Below are 24435 nucleotides of genomic sequence, written 5' to 3'. Positions count from 1 at the left end.
GGCAGGTCACTGAAAGCACAGTGATCTGTCACAAGGCAGAGATAGGCATACATGAATACATAATGAGGGCACCAGAGCACATGCATAACATTATGTCAGAAATGAAAGTAAAGATTGTAAAAGAACCACTGGACGGATTTCATCAACAAAGGTATCATTTTACTCAGTATAACGGCGCCCACCTGACAGTGCATGTGGTTTACTAACCACAATCCTGCTGACAGGTGCGCTTTAATGACCGGGCCATTTTTCCGGTTTCGTTATTTTCTCCCATTCTTCCCAGAGCCATAGCTTTTTTTTTAAGTTAATATGGTCATGTGAGGGCTTATTGTTTGCAGGAAAAGTTGTACTTTTGAACGACATCACTGGTTTTACCATATCATGTACTGGAAAACTGGAAAATAATTCCAAGTGTGGTGAAATTGCAAAAAAGTGCAATTTCACAGATTTTTTTTTTTTTTTTTTTACCATGCTCACTTAAAGATAAAACTGACCTGCCATTATTATTATTCAGGTCATTATGAGTTAGTAGATACCAAACATGTATCGTTTTTTTTTATTTAAGTGGTGAAAAAAAAATCCAAAAACATTTTTTTTACTTTTTGCATGCTTGAATAGTTTCCATAGGAGACTAGAAGCTGCAGTTGTCTGATTCTCTTTGCTACTCACAGGTCGATGATCAGATCGCCTGTGTGTAGCAGAAATACTCACTTCCTATGACAACCGCAGGAGTCTCCTGCAGACCCAAGGTTATTATGCCAACCCATCAGCGAGCCGCGATCATGGGATGGGGTCACAGATGGGCGGAGCCAATGATGCGCCTCCCGAAAGCGCGAGTTAAATGCCGCTGTCAGAGATTATATATTGGCTGTTGAGGGCACACGTCAGCTGTATAGATCAGCTGACATGTGCCCGGAAAGGTGTGGGCTCAGCGCTGGAGCCCGCACCAAACAGGGGGATATGGGGTTAAAATAGTTAATATTAGAGACAAGACATAATTTTATTGTAATACACATATTTTCTTTAGGCACGAGTAATTTTCCAGACAGTACTTATCCAAATTACAGACTACTCAAGGTAAGTGTGACTCAATCATATAAAACTGCATACATGCTGTGTATTTCAAGATGTAAACCTACTTGAGCATGCTAAAGCACCTTGTCATATTGAAACAAATGTCCATCTATGAGCATCTCCCAAGAATTTAGTTACTCCGGCATGATTGCCGTTTGTTTCCAATGCAATAGTAATATGCACAGTTTGATATAGTAATATCAGTGGGCTGGGGGCTTCTGAAGCTTTCCATACTGATTAGCTGATTAGATGAAAGCTGGTAAAAAATTTATTTAACAAAGGACTGTTTTTGTGAGACAACTCCTTTAATTCTGCCACTAAATAAATTATGAGTAAAGTTGATGACTGTTCCATTCAGGTGACATCATTCTTTCAAAGCTTTATATCATTATTTTTTGGTAGGTGTAAACTATGCCATGGAAAGCACCAATAAGAAAATATAGTGATACTAATAATTGTTAGGACAAGCATTCAATATTAGGCAAGTATGCCATAAACAGAACAACCCAATAACATAAAAAAGATATTAAAAGTATTACGCTGCAAATTGATGACTCTCAACATGACCATAACATAACATGTGCATGGTATAGAGGAGCCTCAAGTTGAAGACTGTTGTATTGTCAGCAATCAAAGAACTAACAAAGTGGAAAGTGTATAGACCATATTGGCCTATTTAGTTCTACAGTCCCGGCAAAAAAAGGTGAACTGCAGTCAACAGGCTGTAACCTGTCACTATGAGATTCCCGCTGCCCTTCTCTACTATAAAGGGGTTGTCCACTACTAGGACAACCCCTTCTTGATCTAAATGTTTGGCCCCAATAAAATAAAAAAGCTTAAACTCACCTCCTGTGCTGGCTCCGTTCCAGTGGTGTTGGCACTTGCATTCCTGGGGCTCTCGTGCGGTAGTTGTGACACGTGAGCCAGGTGCCCAATCAGCGCTGGCGTCACTGTCCCCGCCTTTGTATGAATTGAACACGAAGAGAAAGTTAAAGATCAGCTGCAGCCGAACTTCCTCTTCATGTTGAATTTGACAGAAGGCGGGGACAGTGATGCTGGCGCTGATTGGGTGCCTGGCTCACATGTCATGACAACCAGACGGAACAGCGCCGGCATGGAAGGTGAGTATAAGATTTTTTTATTTGATCAGGGCCAAGCGTGGGGTATGACTAGTTGTTGTCCATGTAGTGGACAACTTCTTTAAGGAAAGAAGGGATAATGAAGTTCAGGCCCTTATCCTAGGAGGATCGAAAAGAAACAGTATCTTAAACTAGCGATATTGAGAAAGTAATTTTTTCGCTTTTTGTTCCTTTTAGTTTATCTTCAAGCACCCTACAAGGTTTTACATGTGGAGCTGCAAAAAACCTAAACAACATTCAGTTTATCAATCTCATTAAATCCATGACTGACAAATCAGTGAACTTGGAAAGCAGCCAGGTAAGTGACTGCAGAAAAAGAAATGAACAATGCAGTTAAGATGACATTGTGATAATGCTTTAATTTATTGTTTTGTTTTCTTGCAGCTAAACTGCTTGGCCAAAAGACTTATAAAGAATGAAGCACCCACAGATTTCAGCAGCTATTCCAACGAAGTTCTTCTGTTCCTAGGGTAAACTCTTAATACTTATTATCATTAAGAGGCTTTTTATTGTAGGCAAACCTATTACTATTATATATGGTAATACAGGGAGTTTGTTTTGTCACTCTCATACATTTCTATGGTCAATAACTAAATCTCTTATTGGAAGGTCAAGACAAGGACAAGCTAGTCGTTACTCATGATGTCAAGACTAGTGTTGAGTGAATTTGTTCGGCATTTCATATTCGGGTTCGTGTTCGGATGTTATCTGCGTGACAGCGTGGCAAATCAGGGATGTTATCTGCGTGACAGCATGGCAAATCAGGGATGTTATCTGCGTGACAGCGTGGCAAATCAGGGATGTTCGTCGTGGGCAGAGCCAATATTTTGGCGCGAACAAGCCGGAACCCCAAACACGAACCCGAATTTGAAATGCCAAACAAATTTGCTCAACACTAGTCAAGACACACAGATATTATTTCATAACATATCTAAATGGCATTGAGTTCAATTATAATATTATGTCTGCATATAGCCAGCACAAGATGACATGGAAGAGATTATTGCATACTCTGTGGAATTCACCAATAAAACAGTAACGGTAAATCCCCAAGCTCCCTCTAGTGGTGACGGCAGGCAACCAAAATTTATTTATTTAACCTGTTAACAATAAATAATAAATACATCCATGGGTACTAATGTACTTTAAAAATTGAACAGGCATGGTCATTAAGGGGTTAATGTCAATGACTATTCAGAGGATTTGGAGAACTAAATCAGAAAAAAAAAAAGTCTGATTGTTGTAAAGAAATATTAAGATGTGAATTACAACAGAATGTTGAATCTAAATATGAACTAGGGTGTCTGAGACATTGCTGCTGGATACAGTAATGTTTACGGAGCTAGAAATGTGCGCTCAAAGTTGTCAGAATTCACACCTCTTATTCAAATATTAAAGGGAATCTGTCACCCCTGGGACTTTTCAGACCGCTAATATGGGCATACAGGTGATAGAAATGTGAATCTATAGTTATCTGTATGGCCCATATTACGGACAGCGCTCTTCTCCCTGCCGTCCATACAGCCTTGTGGAGCAGGAAACGTGTGCGCAGGCACGGGATCTGGCCGAGAATTGCACGTCACAGGGCCCTGTGACGTGCAGGAGAGGTGGGGTAAGTATAATAGGGCTAGTAGGCGGGGATTTCTTGACATCTGGGCAACGCCAAGCTTAGCAGAAATCATGTAATAAAAATGCGATTACACAGAAACCAGACCGCTAAAATGGGCCATACAGGTAACTATAGATTCACATTTCTATCACCTATATGCCCATATTAGCGGTCTAAAAAGTTCCAGGGGGTGACAGATTCCCTTTAACAGACATTTTTTGCACATGTATGAGAACATATAAAATATCACGTAGAATTAACTCAATGTCTATTTACTTTTAGACCTTATACCAAACCATCAGAATGTGTGGATTATTTCACACGTATAGGAAAGGCTAATATTGACCTGTTGGCCCAGGGATCTGCAAGAAGAGTATCTCTATTGAACAGTGCAAGAACCTGTCTGGTAAGGCTTCAGTTTTACAATGGGAACTTTTAATGTGATCTGGTTTCTAAGAAGAAAGAAAGAAAGAAAAAAGTTTTCTCACAATTAACAACACAAAAATTCTGTTTTGTCCATTTACTGCAGAATATCAAGGGTACAGACATTATTATGAAGGCCACTCTACAGATATTGGGCAGCCTTGCCTGTGACCTGACAGCTCAAGAAATTAGTAATTCAGATTCCTATATATTAGAAGCGCTTAAATCCTGCTCCTCTTTCACTGATTCCCAAAAGTCGGCTATTTTACTGAAGCTTAAGACCACATATGGGTATGTATGTGACGCGCCCCCTGGGACATATTCCTTTTTGAGGGGAATACCCAGCACCGGATCAGATGGGGGGTTGTAGTCTCCGAGCGGCTGTGACCCGGCCCGTGCCCAGGGCGTCAAGCTCAGTGTTATGTGGCAGTCCTACAGATGTTATTAAGAGTTCTTTTGTGTCGACTACGCCACCCGTTGTGATGCGGTCACTGTGGCCGCCGCTGCAGCAGGGTCCGCTGAGGCTGATGGTGGGTGCGCAGCTTGGTGGGATAACCCCCAACGGGAGGGGTATAGCCTCAGAGGGGACAGGCGCAGAGGATGGGGGTTGTGGTGGTGTAGTGCAGACGGCAGTGAAGACAGAGTCGGGTTGTGCAGTTAAGGGTGTTTACTTACTGCAGATGTTGTACTGGTCACTCCAGCTGCTAGTGACCACCCGAGCCGTGCTGCGTCCACCAGGTCCTGGATCCAGCCAACCCCCAAACAAGTCCGGAGCGTGGCCCTGAGCTCTCTTTCTGTCCCGTTCTCTGGCCGTCCCCACCAGTAATCCACCTAGGTCCAGCTCCCTCGGGCCTTCTGTTGGGACACCCTTGGCCCTGGGTTCCCTGACCCTTCATGTGGTGTGCCTTCGGGGTGGATGTGATGGGTGACCGTGGCAAACGCTGCCCACGGTCTCCGGTCTCTGGCTGGGGAATGTTTTTACCCCCACCAGCTTGGGTTCCGGTACCCTGATGCCGACTCTTCACCCGGTGCTTTTAGTTGGGATCTCAGAGTCCTTCTCTGCTGTGCTCTGGGTCTCTCTCTTTTCTCCTCTCTCACTCTGGGTCTTGGTCTTTCTTCTCTCCTCTGCTCCTGACTTGTTCTCTGCAGCTGACTCTCTGCATCTGATCCTCTGCATCTGACCCTGTTCTTAGTTGGTGCCCACCTTATATACACCCTCTATGTGTGAGCTCAGGTGACCAGCACCCAATGAGCTCCTATCTTTACCCAGGCTGCTCCCCCTATCTGCCCCTACACTACTTGGGATGTACCACCCCCCTCCCACTCCAGCCAGGAACAGACTCGGTCGTACCTGCACATTTCTAAGTGGGAGTACCGTTGGTCTGTTCCCCGGAAATGGGATGTATGTAGTGCATGCAGCCTACCGAGCTCAGTTCCACTCTCCATCCTTACCCGGGAGTGGAATATCACACCTCTGGGTTGAGGTGCAATACCCCTGTAGCAGCCGAATCCTCAGGGTGCTACATATGCACATGTATTCATTGGTAGGTCTCTGATTACTAGAAAGTTAGACCTCAGTGGTCTTATGAAGGCCATGTGCCTTCATCTTGTAGTTTGGAGATCTCAATGGACCTGCACATCAAAGATCTTGGACCCTAAGGCTGCGTGCCCACGTTGCGTATTACAAGCGTATATGCTGCGGAATTTCCGCAGCGTAAACGCTTGTAAAACGCATGTATATCTGCACCCCATGATTCCCAATGGCATTCCGCAATGTCAATGCCCATGCTGCGGATTTTTCCGCAGCGTATATGCTGCGGTCAAAAATCCGCAGCATGTTCATTAATTTTGCGGAAGCGCAGCGGAATCAATGTGCGGATGGTACCCAAATCTGGATGAGAGGAGACTCTCATCCAGACCTGGGTACCAAAGAACCTGTAAAAAAAAGAAAAAATAAAGTTTATACTTATCTTCTGATGTTTTCCCGGTGTTTTCCCGCCGTCGCGCTGTTGTGTGAAGGACCTGCCACGTCATTGAGTCATGTGACCCATCACATGACTCAATGACGTCACCGCAGGTCCTGCACACAACAGCGTGAGACACTCAAGACTCCGGACGGGGCAGAGAATGCATCGGAAGGTGAGTATAAGCTTTATTTTTTTATTTTTTACCATTCTGATTCTTTTTTTTTAACTATTACTTGGTCACACTATATAAATCCATGCCGGTTGCATAGATTTATATAGTGTGAACAAGTTGTCAAGCACTTTTCCAAGTGATGCTTAAATCACTTGGAGAAGTGCTTGATAACCCGCATGCGGAAATGCATGCAAAAACGCTGCAAAGACGCCTCACAAACGCTTCTACCTTGCGGGAAAACCGCATGTAAAATCCGCATGCGATTTTCCCGCCAGGGAGAAGCGTAAAAAATATGCTTCAGTTCCGCAACGTGGGCACATAGCCTAATACTAATATTGCTCTTATTGTTGTGAGTGAGGCATTCACTAATTTAAACACTGAGTTAGAAAGGAAATGAGATAAAGGTATTGATGACCAGAAACTCCACTTGAGATATTTTATTGGGTATGTTTCTGTTTTTCAGAGCTCCTTCCACTTGGACAGTCTCAACCATGCAGCAAATTGGGAGCCTCTCTGGCGCTATTGATGGAGCCACCTTTAAATTTATCAACAAGGTAAAAGTAATTTCAAACACCCAACCAAATCTATAATACCTAGGGCATGCTGAACATTGTTTTACATTGCAGGCTGTAAAGAGGCAGTTCTTCACAACATTCTTGAAGGTTATTAAGATACAAAGTAAGACGCTGTTCACTTTTGTGATAAGTCAACTGAAAGTCTCATCAAGAATCACCACTCGAGCAGCACGTAAGTGAACTACAGATTTGGGACCTGATTGATTTTGAATCAAATCAAAGAAAGCTTTTTGTTGTCTGTACTCTGGATACCCTATACCCATAAGGTCTTCTGCCTGGCTTTGTGCATTGGCTAATCAGCCCTAGTTTTAAAGGGATAGTCCCATCTCCAAGATCCTATCCCAATATGTAGTAGGTGTAATAATAATAATATTAGCAAATATCTCCAATTAGAAATGTAGCATAGTTCTTCTGATTCACTATGTTGCTTACCCCATGTGCAGAGCATTGCATTAGCTTTGGTATCAATGCCCTGCAGATGGGGTAATCAACATAGCGAATCAGAAGAACCTCTAATTGGAGGTATTTGCTCTTATTATTATTATTACACCTACTACATATTGGGATAGGATCTTGAAAATGGGAATACCCCTTTAAGCAAAGCATGTTTCATAAATTTAGTGCATGAAAAGCACAAATGTAAAAAATATTAAGGCACACAAATGTTTGAAGCGGTCATGTAAGGGTGTGCTTGCCATAGTGTCACTCTTGCAACTGGGGGACATAAAGAACAATCATGGCTGGACCATTCCTTTTTTCTATGGGTAGAAATAATCTGTAATCCTACTACCGTCATTACTACAAATAGTGAACCACTCAGAAGGTTACAATGTCCTTCTGTCACACAAAGAACTCAAATATTGTACAGGGTGGGCCATTTATATGGATACACCTAAATTAAATAGGAATGGTTCGTGATATCAACTTCCTGTTTGTGGCACATTAGTATATGGGAGGGGGAAAACTTTTTCAGATGGGTGGTGACTATAGCGGCCATTTTGAAGTTGGCCATTTTGGATCCAACTTTATTTTTTTCAATGGGAAGAGGGTCATGTGACACATCAAACTTATTGACAATTTCATAATAAAAATAATGGTGTGCTTGGTTTTAACGTAACTTTATTCTTTCATGAGTTTTTTACAAGTTTATGACCACTTATAAAATGTGTTCAAAGTACTGCCAATTGTGCTGGATTGTCAATGCAACCCTCTTCTCCCACTCTTGACACACTGATAGCAACACCGCAGAAGAAATGCTGGCACAGGCTTCCAGTATCCGTTGTTTCAGATGCTGCACATATCGTATCTTGATGGTATAATGTTGTATATGGGGTACAAAGATAGTGGGGCCATTATTGATCAATGGAAACCTCAATGCCACTGGATATCTGAAATTGGTACATGATGATGTGTTGCCCTCTTTATGCACTGAAGATGACACGTTCCCTGAGTTTTTTCAACAAGATGGTGCACCACCACATTATGGGTGTCAGGTCCGAGCATTCCTACATGAACAGTTTCCTGGAAAGTGGATTGGTCGTCGTGGGCCACTTGAATGGCCACCAAAGTCTCCCGATCTGACCCCCTTAGACTTTTATCTTTGGGGTAATTTGAAGGCAATTGTCTATGCTGTGAAGATACGAGATGTACAGCATCTGAAACAACGGATACTGGAAGCCTGTGCTAGCATTTCTTCTGCGATGTTGTTATCAGTGTGTCAAGAGTGGGAGAAGAAGGTTGCATTGACAATCCAACACAATGGGCAGCACTTTGCACACATCTTATAAGTGGTCATAAACTTGTCAAAAACTCATGAAAGAATAAAGTTACGTTAAAATCAAGCACACCATTATTTTTCTTATGAAATTCTCAATAAGCTTGATGTGTCACATGACCCTCTTCCCATTGAAAAAAATAAAGTTGGATCCAAAAGGTCCGACTTCAAAATGGCCGCCATAGTCACCACCCATCTGAAAAAATTTTCCCCCTCCCATATACTAATGTGCCACAAACAGGAAGTTGATATCGCCAACCGTTCCCATTTAATTTAGGTGTATCCATATAAATGGCCCACCCTGTATATTCAATAGAATTATGGAGTCAAGCATAGAACCACCTTGTCTCCATGTACATTCCAAAATCATAAAATGTTTGGAATCCTTTTCCAGAATTTTCAGACAAAAATGTCGACAGTTCAATAGAGTATTTTGTCTAGACACGAACATGGTAGTAAAGCTTTTCATATCAAACTATGTCTATTTACAGCTGATTGTGAAGAGCTTACTACAGATTCGATTGCAAAATTGAATGAGTATATTGTACCCAGTTACACAGCCGGACAGCTGGATGCCTGTCTCAGTAACATAACCTTAGAAGGTAACCTGGAAATCCTTGGAAGCCTGGCCTTTGATAATGAACAACTCCAAGTGCTCAAATATAAACTGGATACGGTAAGTTTAGCATTTAGTAAAAAGTAAGGCTGAGTTCACACGATGCGTATTTCATGCGTTTCCGCGGCGTTTTTGCAGTTGCGGAAACGCATGGTAGAAGAGAAGCAATGTTCCCCAATTGAAATCCGCATGTGCTGTGCCCATGATGCGGATTTTTCCGCAGCGTAAACGCTGCGCTCAAAAATCCGCAGCATGTCATTTAATTTTGCGTAAACGCGGCGTTTTCGCCGCCATTGACTTGCATTAGAACGCGCCAATTCCGCAAGACTGCATCTGTACTTGCGTTATTGGCGCGTTCTAATGCGCGGATGGTACCCGGGTGTGGAGGAGAGGAGAGTCTCCTCCACACCCAGGTACCATTAAAAAAGCTGTAAAACAAGAATAAAATAAAAAATATATATATACTTACCATCTGTCGGCCCGCGCACCACTCCTTCTTCGTTCCCGGCACTTGCAGTGAGTTGTAGGACCTGCGCTGACGTCAGAGTCATGTGACGGGTCACGTGACGCTGATGTCGGCAGGTCTTTCAATTCAAAGTTGCCGGCAGCCGGGAGAACGGAGTGTAAAGCAGGACAGCGCGGGCCATCGGAGGTAAGTATATACACTCTCTCGGGTCACACTATATAAATCCATGCTGTTTGCATGGATTTATACAGTGTGACCTAGTTGTCAAGCACTTTCCAGGTGATGCTAAAATTGCCTGGAAAGCGCTTGTCAATCTGCATGCGGAAACGCATGTGAATCCGCATGTATTCTGCAGGAAAAACGCATGTACAATCCGCATGTACAATCTGCATGCGTTTTTTCTGCCACGGAGATGCAGAAATGATGCAGAAATTTTCTGTTTCATTTCTGCATCGTGTGCACATACCCTAAGTGCTATAAGCTTCATACAGAGCTTCAAATCTGCTGCAGGGAATGCTCAATACATACAGTTTCATAGAGAAAGTCAGTCTTTAGTAAACTTAAATATCCTCCAAGTGGTGGCTCATGCAGCCAGATTTTTTATCTTTTAATTTTGTGATTCTATCAACCCCTGTTGGTGGATTGAAAAATAGGACAAGACAATTGGATTCTGAAAAATTGCTATGACCTATTTAAGTTTAATGTATTCGTCCCACAGATCTTTACTACAACTATACCAGAGGAGTATCTCCTCCTGATAGGGAATATTGCCATGATGTATAGCACAGAGGAAATAAGCCAGTGGAACATCACAACAGTGGAAACATTAGCAGCTGTTCTAGAAGGGGCATCCTGGGAAAATAATGATCCGAAGGTAAGGATCCTGGAGCATAAATAGGGTGATTGTGTTTATATACACTTTAGCATGTGCTATAACACTTTATGACAGGCACACTTATCAGCAGAAATGATTGAGTTGTCATTGGTACAGCAACATCAAGTACTAAAGAAGCCATTGTTCTCCACCCTACACAATAAAATTCTAATCTATACTATTATGGTTGTGTGAGGAATGTTCTGCCACGCTGAATGCACTTCATCAAGTGAAAGCAAATCATCAAGATCCTCTGCTGGCTGCTCCTTTGCAATTGCCGACTAAAGACTTCCCAGATGTGCTCAATGGGAGACAAGTCTAAAGATGCTGCAGGTCACGGGAGCATGTTTAAGCCACGATAGCTGCTCACAGTAGCAGAAGGAACATGCAGCCTGGCATTGTCGTATTGTAAAAAGGCTCCTGAGAAACACTGGAGAAACTATTGCACCATTGGTTCCATGACCAAGTCAATATAACGCTGAGCTCTTAATGTACCTGGAATAAAGTATAGAGGGTGTAAGGGACCGGCTCTCAGATAGATGCTGGCGCACACACAGGGGTCCGATTTGTTGGTTCAAAACAAGCATGCAGTTTATTAAATATCCATAAACTATCCAGCTTAACAAACAAAAACAGCCTCTTCTGGGTACAAAAGGTATAACAGCAACAAAACAGGAAAATAAACAGTCCATATAAAGCACGGGCTCTCTCAGCTCTATACGTGCTGGAGCCTACTTTTTCGGGTTTACATCACTGATGCTACCAACCTCGATGATACATATAGTAGAGACCAAAAGTTTGGACACACCTTCTCATTTAAAGATTTTTCCGTATTTTCATGACTATGAAAATTGTACATTCACACTGAAGGCATCAAAACTATGAATTAACACATGTGGAATTATATACTTAACAAAAAAGTGTGAAACAACTGAAAATAGGTCTTATATTCTAGGTTCTCCAAAGTAGCCACCTTTTGCTTTGATGACTGCTTTGCACACTCTTGGCATTCTCTTGATGAGCTTCAAGTGGTAGTCACCGGAAATGGTCTTCCAACAATCTTGAAGGAGTTCCCGGAGATGCTTAACACTTGTTGGCCCTTTTGCCTTAACTCTGCGGTCCAGCTCACCCCAAACCATCTCGATTGGGTTCAGGTCTGGTGACTGTGGAGGCCAGGTCATCTGGCGTAGCACCCCATCACTCTCCTTCTTGGTCAAATAGCCCTTACACAGCCTGGAGGTGTGTTTGGGGTCATTGTCCTGTTGAAAAATAAATGATGGTTCAACTAAACGCAAACCGGATGGAATAGCATGCCGCTGCAAGATGCTGTGGTAGCCATGCTGGTTCAGTATGCCTTCAATTTTGAATAAATCCCCAACAGTGTCACCAGCAAAGCACCACCACACCATCACACCTCCTCCTCCATGCTTCACGGTGGGAACCAGGCATGTAGAGTCCATCCGTTCACCTTTTCTGCGTCACACAAAGACACGGTGGTTGGAACCAAAGATCTCAAATTTGGACTCATCAGTAGTGTTGAGCCACCCCCGTAGTGTTCGGGTTCGGTTCGGTTCGTCGAACACCGGGATGTTCGAGGAACTGTTCGTCGAACTGTTCGTCGAACACCTTAGAACACCGTCGAACACCGTTAAAACCAATGGCAGGCAAACAAAAACACATAGAAACACATAGAAAACACCTTCAAAGGTGTCCAAAAGCTGACAAACTGCTCAGAAGACGCTTTCTTTAAAAAAGCCGGCCAGCAATTCAGCAGCGGCATACACCGGTACCCAACAATTTAGACAAGAAGGAATAGAGCCTCACACATAGATAAGATAGATAGAAACATGTCAGTCACATATATATGAAGTACAGTGACAGTGTTGCTTACTGTACTTGTCATTTAGTGTAAAGGATTTATTAAAAAATATAATAGTGTTTTCATGCACTGTCTCTTTAAAAAAGCCGGCCGGCAATTCAGCATCTGTACCCGACAATTTATAACAGACAGAATAGAGCTTCACACATAGATTAGATAGATAGAAACATGTCAGTCACATATATATGAAGTACAGTGACAATGTTGCTTACTGTACTTGTCATTTAGTGTAAAGGATTTATTAAAAAAAATAATAGTGTTTTCATGCACCGTCTCTTTAAAAAAGCCGGCCGGCAATTCAGCATCTGTACCCAACAATTTATAACAGACAGAATAGAGCTTCACACATAGATTAGATAGATAGAAACATGTCAGTCACATATATATGAAGTACAGTGATAGTGTTGGTTACTGTACTTGTCATTTAGTATTAAAATAAAGGATTTATTATTAAAAAAAATTGGCGTGGGGTTCCCCTTAATTTTAGTCTCTAGCGGAGGTTAAGCAGACGGCTGGGGCAGATGTTTGAAGCCTGGGAAGGGGGTAATACCCACGGAGCTTCCCAGGCTACTAATATCAGCCCCCAGCTGAATACATAGCCTTTACTAGCTATTAAAATGGGGGACCCCCCCAAAAAAATGACGTGGGGTCCCCCCTAATTTAATAGCTAGCAAAGGCTAGGCAGACAGCTGGGGGCTGATATTAATAGCCCAGGAAGGGAGCCATGAATATTGGCCCCCTCCCAGGCTAGAAACACCAGCCGTCAGCCGCCCCAGAAATGGCGCATTCATAGGATGCGCCAATTCTGGCACTTAGCCTCGCTCTTTCACGCTGCCCTGTAGCGGTGGCAGGGGGTAATAGGGCTGGGGTTGATGTCAGCTTATAATGCCAGCTGACATCAAGCCCAGGTTAGTAATGGAGAGGCGTCTATAAGACACCCCTATTACTAACCCCATAGTCAAAGTTAAAAGAAAACACAAACACCCAGAATAAAGTCCTTTAATTGAAATAAAGACACAATCCTTTATTGTTCTAAATTAAACCATACTTACCATCACGCCCATTCCAGCTGAAGCCAACGATCTCCTGCAATAAAAGAAAAATAATAAAGCAACATCATCCTTACCTTTCCATGGTTCCCACGACAGCTTCAGCTCTGCTACATCGAGATGACAGGCTGGACCGCAGCAGAACGCTGCCATCCAGCCTGTGATCCCGCAGACACTGAGAAGAGCAGGCATGCTTGCGCTCTGCAGTGTCTGGCTGTGACGGCATAAAGATGAGACGAGTTAATGTCCAATGAACTCGGCGCACCTCATGCACGTCACTGACAGCGTGGGAAAATTCTCACGCTGAAGCGCTGAGTGCAGGAGAATTTTCCCACGCTGTCAGTGACGTGCATAAGGTGAGCTCATGTCCAATGAACTCAGCTCACCTCCTGCACGTCACTTACAGCGTGGGAGAATTCTCCTGCACTCAGCGCTTCAGTGTGAGAATTCTCCCACGCTGAAGCGCTGAGTGCAGGAGAATTTTCCCACGCTGTCAGTGACGTGCATGAGGTGAGCCGAGTTCATTGGACATGAACTCGGCTCATCTGGATGCCCTCACAGAGAGACACTGTGGAGCGCAAGCAAGCCTGCGCTTCTCAGTGTCTGCGGGATGACAGGCTGGATGGCAGCGTTCTGCTGCGGTCCAGCCTGTCATCTCGATGTAGCAGAGCTGAAGCTGTCATGGGAACCATGGAAAGGTAAGGATGATGTTGCTTTATTATTTTTCTTTTATTTCAGGAAATCGTTGGCTTCAGCTGGAATGGGCGTGACGGTAAGTATGGTTTAATTTAGAACAATAAAGAATTGTGTGTTTATTTCAATTAAAGGACTTTTTTCTGGGCGTTGTGTTTTTTTTAAATACTTTACTAGAAATTCATGGTGGTCATGTCTAATATTGACGTGACCCCATGAATTTTGGGCTTAGAGCCAGCTGATAATGCCAAGCTGGCCCTAACCCCTTTATTACCCAGTGAGCCACCGCATCAGGGCCCTGGATGAGTTGGGTACAGCGCCAGAAGATGGCGCTTCTATGAACGCGCCATTTTCCGGGGTGGCTGCGGACTGCAATTTGCAGCGGGGGTGGCCCAGAAAGCTTGGGCCTCCCTGCGCTGCGGATTCCAGCCCCCAGCTGCCTAGTTGTACCTGGCTGGACACAAAAACAGGGCGAAGCTCCACGTCAATTTTCTTTAAATTATTTCATGAAATAATTAAGAAAAAAAGGGCTTCCCTATATTGTTGTGTCCGGCCAGGTACAAATAGGCAGCTGGTGGTTGGGGGCAGCCCGTTCCTGCCTGCTGCACCTGACTGGACACAAATATAGTGCGAAGCCCCACGTCAATTTTTTTTTAATTATTTCATGAATTTCCTGAAATAATTTAAAAAAATTGAAGTGGGGCTTCGCACTATATTTGTGTCCAGCCAGGTACAGCAGGCAGGAATGGGCTGCCCCCAACCACCAGCTGCCTATTTGTACCTGGCCGGACACAACAATATAGGGAAGGCCTTTTTTTCTTAATTATTTCATGAATTTCATGAAATAATTAAAAAAAAAATACGTGGGGCTTCGCCCTATTTTTGTGTCCAGCCAGGTACAACTAGGCAGCTGGGGGCTGGAATCTGCAGCGCAGGGAGGCCCAAGCTTTCTGCCCCCCCCCGCTGCAAATTGCAGTCCGCAGCCACCCCGGAAAATGGCGCGTTCATAGAAGCGCCATCTTCTGGCGCTGTACCCAACTCATCCAGGGCCCTGGTGCGGTGGCTCACTGGGTAATAAAGGGGTTAGGGCCAGCTTGGTATTATCAGCTGGCCCCAAGCCCAAAATTCATGGGGTCACGCCAGTATTAGACATGACCGCCATGAATTTCTAGTAAAGTATTTAAAAAAAACACAACACCCAGAATAAAGTCCTTTAATTGAAATAAACACACAATTCTTTATTGTTCTAAATTAAACTATACTTACCATCACGCCCATTCCAGCTGAAGCCAACGATCTCCTGCAATAAAAGAAAAATAATAAACCAACCTCATCCTTACCTTTCCATGGTTCCCACGACAGCTTCAGCTCTGCTACATCGAGATGACAGGCTGGACAGCAGCAGAGCGCTGCCATCCAGCCTGTCATGCTGCAGACACTGAGAAGAGCAGGCATGCTTGCGCTCCTCAGTGTCTCGCTGTGACGGCATCCAGATGAGCCGAGGTCATGTCCAATGAACTCGGCTCACCTCATGCACGTCACTGACAGCGTGGGAAAATTCTCCTGCACTCAGCGCTTCAGCGTGAGAATTCTCCCACGCTGTAAGTGACGTGCATGAGGTGAGCCGAGTTCATTGGACATGACCTCGGCTCATCTTTATGCCGTCACAGAGAGACAATGTGGAGCGCAAGCAAGCCTGCTCTTCTCAGTGTCTGCGGGATGACAGGCTGGATGGCGGCGTTCTGCTGCGGTCCAGCCTGTCATCTCGATGTAGCAGAGCTGAAGCTGTCGTGGGAACCATGGAAAGGTAAGGATGAGGTTGCTTTATTATTTTATTTTTATTACAGGAGATCGTTGGCTTCAGCTGGAATGGGCGTGATGGTAAGTATGGTTTAATTTAGAACAATAAAGAATTGTGTCTTTATTTCAATTAAAGGACTTTATTCTGGGTGTTTGTGTTTTTTTTAACTTTGACTATGGGGTTAGTAATGGGGGTGTCTTATAGACGCCTCTCCATTACTAACCTGGGCTTGATGTCAGCTGGCATTATAAGCTGACATCAACCCCAGCCCTATTACCCCCTGCCACCGCACCAGGGCAGCGTGGAAGAGCGAGGCTAAGTGCCAGAATTGGCGCATCCTATGAATGCGTCATTTCTGGGGCGGCTGACGGCTGGTGTTTCTAGCCTGGGAGGGGGCCAATATTCATGGCTCCCTTCCTGGGCTATTAATATCAGCCCCCAGCTGTCTGCCTAGCCTTTGCTAGCTATTAAATTAAGGGGGACCCCACGTCATTTTTTTTGGGGGGGGTCCCCCATTTTAATAGCTAGTAAAGGCTATGTATTCAGCTGGGGGCTGATATTAGTAGCCTGGGAAGCTCCGTGGGTATTACCCCCTTCCCAGGCTTCAAACATCTGCCCCAGCCGTCTGCTTAACCTCCGCTAGAGACTAAAATTAAGGGGAACCCCACGCCAATTTTTTTAATAATAAATCCTTTATTTTAATACTAAATGACAAGTACAGTAACCAACACTATCACTGTACTTCATATATATGTGACTGACATGTTTCTATCTATCTAATCTATGTGTGAAGCTCTATTCTGTCTGTTATAAATTGTCGGGTACAGATGCTGAATTGCCGGCCGGCTTTCTTAAAGAGACGGTGCATGAAAACACTATTATTTTTTTTAATAAATCCTTTACACTAAATGACAAGTACAGTAAGCAACACTGTCACTGTACTTATTATATATGTGACTGACATGTTTCTATCTATCTAATCTATGTGTGATTCTCTATTCCTTCTATTCTAAATTGTTGGGTACAGATGCTGAATTGCCGGCCGGCTTTTTTAAAGAGACGGTGCATGAAAACACTATTATTTTTTTTGATAAATCCTTTACACTAAATGACAAGTACAGTAATCAACACTGTCACTGTACTTCATATATATGTGACTGACATGTTTCTATCTATCTAATCTATGTGTGATTCTCTATTCCTTCTATTCTAAATTGTCGGGTACCGCTGCTGAATTGTCGGCCGGCTTTTTTAAAGAGACGGTGCATGAAAACACTATTATTTTTTTTGATAAATCCTTTACGCTAAATGACAAGTACAGTAAGCAGCACTTTCACTGTACTTCGTATATATGTGGCTGACATGTTTATATCTATCTAATCTATGTGTGAAGCTCTATTCTTTCGGTTCTAAATTGTCGGGTACCGGTGTATGCCGCTGCTGAATTGCCGGCTTTTCATATTTCACTGTTGGCACTGTTCCCATCGATTTGGGCAATCACTGTAATGCCACAACCACCATGGCTGTGGCATTACAGTGAGTGGCAGACAATCCCTGCATGATTGGTGCTCTAAATAGCACCAGACATGCAGGACACGCTTTTGGTGCACGAACAGTTATCGAACATAACCTCGAACAGCCGAATTTTTTGCAAATCGTTCGGGTTCGTCAAACAACTCGAACACCGCCCAAAACAGCTCGAATTTGAGATTGGCGAACAGTTCTAGTCGAACACCGCTCATCTCTACTCATCAGACCAAAGCACAGATTTCCACTGGTCTAATGTCCAAACAAGTCTCTTCTGCTTGTTGCCTGTCCTTAGCAGTGGTTTCCTAGCAGCTATTTTACCATGAAGGCCTGCTGCACAAAGTCTCCTCTTAACAGTTGTTGAAGAGATGTGTCTGCTGCTAGAACTCTGTGTGACATTGACCTGGTCTCTAATCTGAGCTGCTGTTAACCTGCGATTTCTGAGGCTGGTGACCCGGATAAACTTATCCTCAGAAGCAGAGGTGACTCTTGGTCTTCCTTTCCTGGGGCGGTCCTCATGTGAGCCAGTTTCTTTGTAGCGCTTGATGGTTTTTGCAACTGCAGTTGGGGATACTTTCAAAGTTTGCCCAATTTTTCGCACTGACTGACCTTCATTTCTTAAAGTAAGGATGGTCACTCATTTTTCTTTACTTATCTGCTTTTTTCTTGCCATAATACAAATTCTAACAGTCTATTCAGTAGGACTATCAGCTGTGTATCCACCAGACTTCTGCACAACACAACTGATGGTCCCAACCCCATTTATAAGACAAGAAATCCCACTTATTAAACCTGACAGGGCACACCTGTGAAGTGAAAACCATTTCCGGTGACTACCTCTTGAAGCTCATCAACAGAATGCCAAGAGTGTTCAAAGCAGTCATCAAAGCAAAAGGTGGCTACTTTGAAGAACCTAGAATATAAGACATATTTTCAGTTGTTTCACACTGTTTTGTTAAGTATATAATTCCACATTTGTTAATTCATAGTTTTGATGCCTTCAGTGTGAATGTACAATTTTCATAGTCATGAAAATACAGAAAAATCTTTAAATGAGAAGGTGTGTCCAAACTTTTGGTCGGTACTATATGTATCTGCCTTCGAGGTAGTGTCCGGTCATATTACAAGGGGTTTGGCTACTGTACATTATATCAACCAATACGATATTCCTGAAAGTAGGACCGGTGTGATGTCCCCTTGTGAAGGCCTCTTGATGATGTTGCCCACATGGTCTCGTCAGATTCTAAAAATGGGTGCAATGATTTATTCTGTACTGCAAGTGAAATTAGACATCACATAACAAGCTTAAGGTTTCAAACAGTGTATACACAAACCATCAGACGATGCTTGCATGACATTGGACTTGGAGCCAGACGCACAGGTATTCCATTGACATCATGCCACTGCTTTCAAAAGCAATCATGGTGCAGGGTAAAATGGCAATGGAGGAGGTCTATCTTCTTCAGCGATGAATTTCACTTATATTTTGGAGGTAATGATAACAGGAGATTGGTCTGCAGACCACATAGGCAAAGCCATGAAGAAACTTTCATGAGGGAACGTGAAAGTGTCCTAGTAGCCTTTTTTCAACACGATAACAGCAGTCCACATTTTGCTCATGTTATTGTGAGCAGCTAGAGTGGTATAAACATGTCATTATGGGCACCAGCATCTCCGAATTTGTCTCCCATCAAACACATCTGAGATATCATTGCCGGCAATTACAAAGGGAATTGTCAGAATTGGATCTTCATAACTTTGTGCCCAAGTGCATTCAGCTTGGCAGAACATTCAACCATTAATAACTTCACTGATAGCATTTTTGGTAGACTATACAGTTATATGAAAAAGTTTGGGCACCCCTATTAATCTTAAGCTTAATGTTTTATAAAAATTGATGTTTTTGCAACAGCTATTTCAATTTGATATATGTAATAACTGTTGGACACAGTAATGTTTCTGCCTTGAAATGAGGTTTATTGTACTAACAGAAAATGTGCAATCTGCATTCAAACAAAATTTGACAGGTGCATAAGTATGGGCACCTCACCAGAAAAGTGACATTAATATTTAGTAGATCCTCCTTTTGCAAAAATAACAGCCTCTAGTCGCTTCCTGTAGCTTTTAATGATTTCCTGGATCCTGGATGAAGGTATTTTTGACCATTCCTCTTTACAAAACAATTCCAGTTCAGTTAAGTTTGATGGTCGCCGAGCATGGACAGCCCTCTTCAAATGATCCCACAGATGTTCAATGATATTCAGGTCTGGGGACTGGGATGGCCATTCTAGAACATTGTAATGTTTCCTCTTCATGAATGCCTGAGTAGATTTGGAGCGTTGTTTTGCTGAAAGATCCATCCCCTGCGTAACTTCAACTTTATCACTGATTCTTGAACATTATTGTCAAGAATCTGCTGATACTGAGTGGAATCCATGCGTCCCTCAACTTTAACAAGATTCCCGGTGCCGGCATTGGCCACACAGCCCCAAAGCATGATGGAACCTCCACCAAATTTTACTGTGGGTAGCAAGTGTTTTTCTTGGAATGCTGTGTTTTTTTGCCGCCATGCATAATGCCTTTTTGTATGACCAAACAACTCAATCTTGGTTTCATCAGTCCACAGGACCTTCTTCCAAAAAGAAATTGGCTTCTCCAAATGTGCTTTTGCATACCTCAGCCGACTCTGTTTGTGGCGTGCTTGCAGAAACGGCTTCTTTCGCATTACTCTCCCATACAGCTTCTCCTTGTGCAAAGTGCGTTGTATAGTTGACCGATGCACAGTGACACCATCTGCGGCAAGTTGATGCTGCAGCTCTCTGGAGGTGGTCTGAGGATTGTCCTTGACTGATCTCACCATTCTTCTTCTCTGCCTTTCTGATGTTTTTCTTGGCCTGCCACTTCTGGCCTTAACAAGAACTGTCCCTGTGTTCTTCCATTTCCTTACTATGTTCCTCACAGTGGAAATTGACAGGTTAAATCTCTGAGACAGCTTTTTGTATCCTTCCCCTGAACAACTATGTTGAATAATCTTTGTTTTCAGATCATTTGACAGTTGTTTTGAGGAGCCCATGATGCCACTCTTCAGAGGAGATTCAAACAGGAGAACAACTTGCAAGTGACCACTTTAAGTAGCTTTTCTCATGATTGCATACACCTGGCTATGAAGTTCAAAGCTCAATGAGGTTACAAAACCAAAAAAAGTGCTTTAGTAAGTCAGTAAAAAGTAGGTAGGAGTATTTAAAACAAGAAAATGATAAGGGTGCCCATACTTATGCACCTGTCAAATTTTGTTTGAATGCAGATTGCACATTTTCTGTTAGTACAATAAACCTCATTTCAAGGCAGAAACATTACTGTGTCCAACAGTTATTACATATATCAAACTGAAATAGCTGTTGCAAAAACACCAATTTTAAGAAAACATTTAGCTTAAGATTAATAGGGGTGCCCAAACTTTTTCATATAACTGTATGTCACTCCTGGAGGTTGGGTGCCACTCTACAGTATATAAGAATAGATAAGTAACTCAGTACTTCTTTTTAATTTTGAAATACACTAATATTTTTATTGTGAAATTCATAAAACGGTAATGTTTCATTCCTACAATAATGGATTTTCGTCAGACGAATTACAATAGTTATCGATACCTCATATGCGCGTCATAGTTGCTTGATTTGAACCCCAGTTCTTTGGTGGAATCTGAAGAGATGGGTTAAGATTCCTCAGGGATGATGCCTAAATCTGCGGTGTAGCTATGAATCAAGTTTTAAGCAGATCGTAACAGGCAAAAAGCAATTTACTAAGCACTAAAGATGCTTGTCATGAAGGGGGTGAATAATTCTAAGACTACATTAGTAATTTAAAGAGGTATTTTGTGTATAGTTTGGAGAAAAACATTTGTGTATATGTATCTTTATATATATTGATATAATTGTCAGATAAATAGATAGCTAGATAGATAGCTAGATAGATAGATAGATAGATAGATAGATAGATAGATAGATATGTATATGCCATTGCTCTCCTCCCTACACAATAAAATTCTAATATATATATATATATATATATATATATATATATAAATTCTAATACATATAGATAACTATAAGTATACAATTATAATCTGCTATTTCTTCTAATATCTTACCAACAGATTAATGCCTTGGTGACACAATATCTTAGTTCTTCAAACATAACTTTTGATGGAACAATACTTACTGTCTTAGCTCCTTATATCTGTGGCTTAAATGAGACACTACTCCAAGAAATTCCTGATGATGAACTTAGGTAAGTCTCTGCTGTTCTATCACCTTAACTGATGTAAAGGAAATATTTTCTAATATAATACATCATTAGAGATGTACAAATACCAAAGTCATATGGACAGGGACATTGGAGGATCATAGAAAAAAATCCTCTCTCCACCAAAGTGCTAATTTCTGGTTTAAACATTGGTTCCTCAGAGGAGGATCATGTTATAATTACTCCTTGTTCTCCCTAAAATCTGATAAAAGCAATCCCAGCACTGATGCTGTATCCCAGATGCTATATGAAAGTTCTTAGAGAAGAAGGGGGGTGTTGAGTATTTGTTTAATTAATCAACAGCCTTCAGCAGAAAAGGCTCGTTTTAATTTACCCTTAAGAAACAGATCATCACATAAGAGAGTTACTCTTTTGATGGCTTATTGTATATTATCCCCTTTCTGACATTTGAGGTAATAGTACGTCCTTGTGCCCTGGGTCTATTGAGCCAGGGACGTACTATTACGCTCAATGTGATCGTGCCCGCACACAAGCTGTGCAGGGCGATCGCCGCCGGGTGTCAGCTGATTGTCACAGCGGACACCCAGTACTATGTACAAGGAGCTGACCGCACCGCTCCCTGCACATTAACCTCCCGAAATGCTGCGATCAAAGTAACTTCTCCGTGTGCAGAGCTGACAGCCTGGATAGTATAGAGATGCTGCTGGATCCCTATGCTATACAGGCAATCAGACTGCAAAAAGTGAAAGTCCCATAGTGGGACAAAGTGTAAAAGTTCAAAAAGTGTCAGAAAATGAAAAAAAAAATTTTTTAAAAATATTTATAAAAAAATGAAAAAAATAATCAAAAAAAATAAAAATATATTGTACCCATAAATAAATATTATTATGAAAAAAAACAAAACAAAAAACAATAAAAGTACACATACTTGGTATTGCCGCATCCGGAATGACCTAACCTATAAAATGTCCCACTAGTTAACCCTTTTAGTGAACACGGTAAAAAAAAAAGCAAAAAACGATGCTTTATCATCATACTGCCAAACAAAAATGGAATAAAACGCGATCAAAAAGACAAATGTAAATAAAAATGGTAACGCTGAAAACATCATCTTGTCCCGCAAAAAACAAGCCGCCATACAGCTCCATCAGCCGAAAAATAAAAAAGTTATAGCTCACAGAATAAAGCAATACAAAAAATTATTTTTTTCTATAAAATAGTTTTTATTGTGTAAAAGCGCCAAAACATAAAAAAACAATATAAATGTGGTACCGCTGTAAACAAACTGACCCGAAGAATAAAGCTGCTATATCAATTTTACCACGCGCTGAACGACATAAAACAAAAAAAACAATTCCTGAATTGTTGTTTTTTGTTTATTCTGCCTCCTAAAAATCGGAATAGAAAGTGATCAAAAAATGTCATGTGCCTGAAAATGGTACCAATAAAATGTCAACTTGTCCCGCAAAAAACAACTTTGTCGGCCAAAATATGGAAAAATTAAAGCTCTCAAAATATGGCGATGCAAAAACTAGTCTTTGCAGAAATTTTTTTTTTGTGTATGACAGCTGTCAATCATAAAAACCTGATATCTGGTATTGATGTAATCGCACCGACCCGAAGAATAAAGTCGTCTAATCACTTATACCGCACGAGGAATGGCGTGAAAAATAAACTCTAGGGTTAGGGTTGTGTTAGGGTTAGGGTTGTGCTGGGGTTAGGGTTGTGCTAGGGTTAGGGTTGAGCTAGGGTTAGGGTTTGGCTATGCTTGGGGTTATATTAGGGTTGGGGTTAGGGTTATGTTGGGGTTGAGATTTTTTCAAAAGTAAAGAAAAAAAATGATGACGATATGGCGACTAATGCTGAGCGCAAGTGCTCGCTACTTGAGTTTGCATCGGGTGCTCGGGTATGCACCGAGTATCGCGGGTGCTCGAGTGATATGCTCGAGTCTCCACCCCATATATTTTGCAGCTGTTATACAGCCAAAAAAAACTTGCGGGGATTGCCTGCCATGCACGAGCGATCCCCGCATGTTTTTTTTTAGGTGTCTAACAACTGTGAAACATGTGGGCGGGGACTTGAGCACCCGTGATACTTGATGCAACCCAATGCAAACTCAAGTACTTGCGCTCAAGACTAATGACAACTTATTCAATATGATGACCTAATGTTATCAAATTCTGTGTCGTACCTCTGGGTTCAAAATGTTCACTATACCCCTTGATAAAATCCTTGATGGGTGTAATTTCCAAAATAGTGTCACTTGTGGGGGGTTTCCACTGTTTAGGCACATCAGGGGCTCCCCAAACGCAAAATGGCATCCGCTAATTATTCAAGCAAATTTTACATTCAAAAAGTCAAATAGCCCTTCTGAACCCTGCCGTGTGCCCAAACAGTAGTTTTCCCCACATATGGGGTACCGGTGTGCTCAGGAGGAATTGCACAACAAATTTTGGGGTCCATTTTTTTCTGATACCCTTGCAAAAATAAAAAAATTGGGGTCTAAAGTAACATTTTTGTGAAAAAAAGTT

Source organism: Phyllobates terribilis, unplaced genomic scaffold, assembly GCF_046119375.1.
Source record: "Phyllobates terribilis strain yellow unplaced genomic scaffold, ASM4611937v1 Scaffold_9__5_contigs__length_417890890, whole genome shotgun sequence".
Taxonomy (NCBI): domain Eukaryota; kingdom Metazoa; phylum Chordata; class Amphibia; order Anura; family Dendrobatidae; genus Phyllobates; species Phyllobates terribilis.
This window is presented reverse-complemented; position numbering follows the sequence as displayed.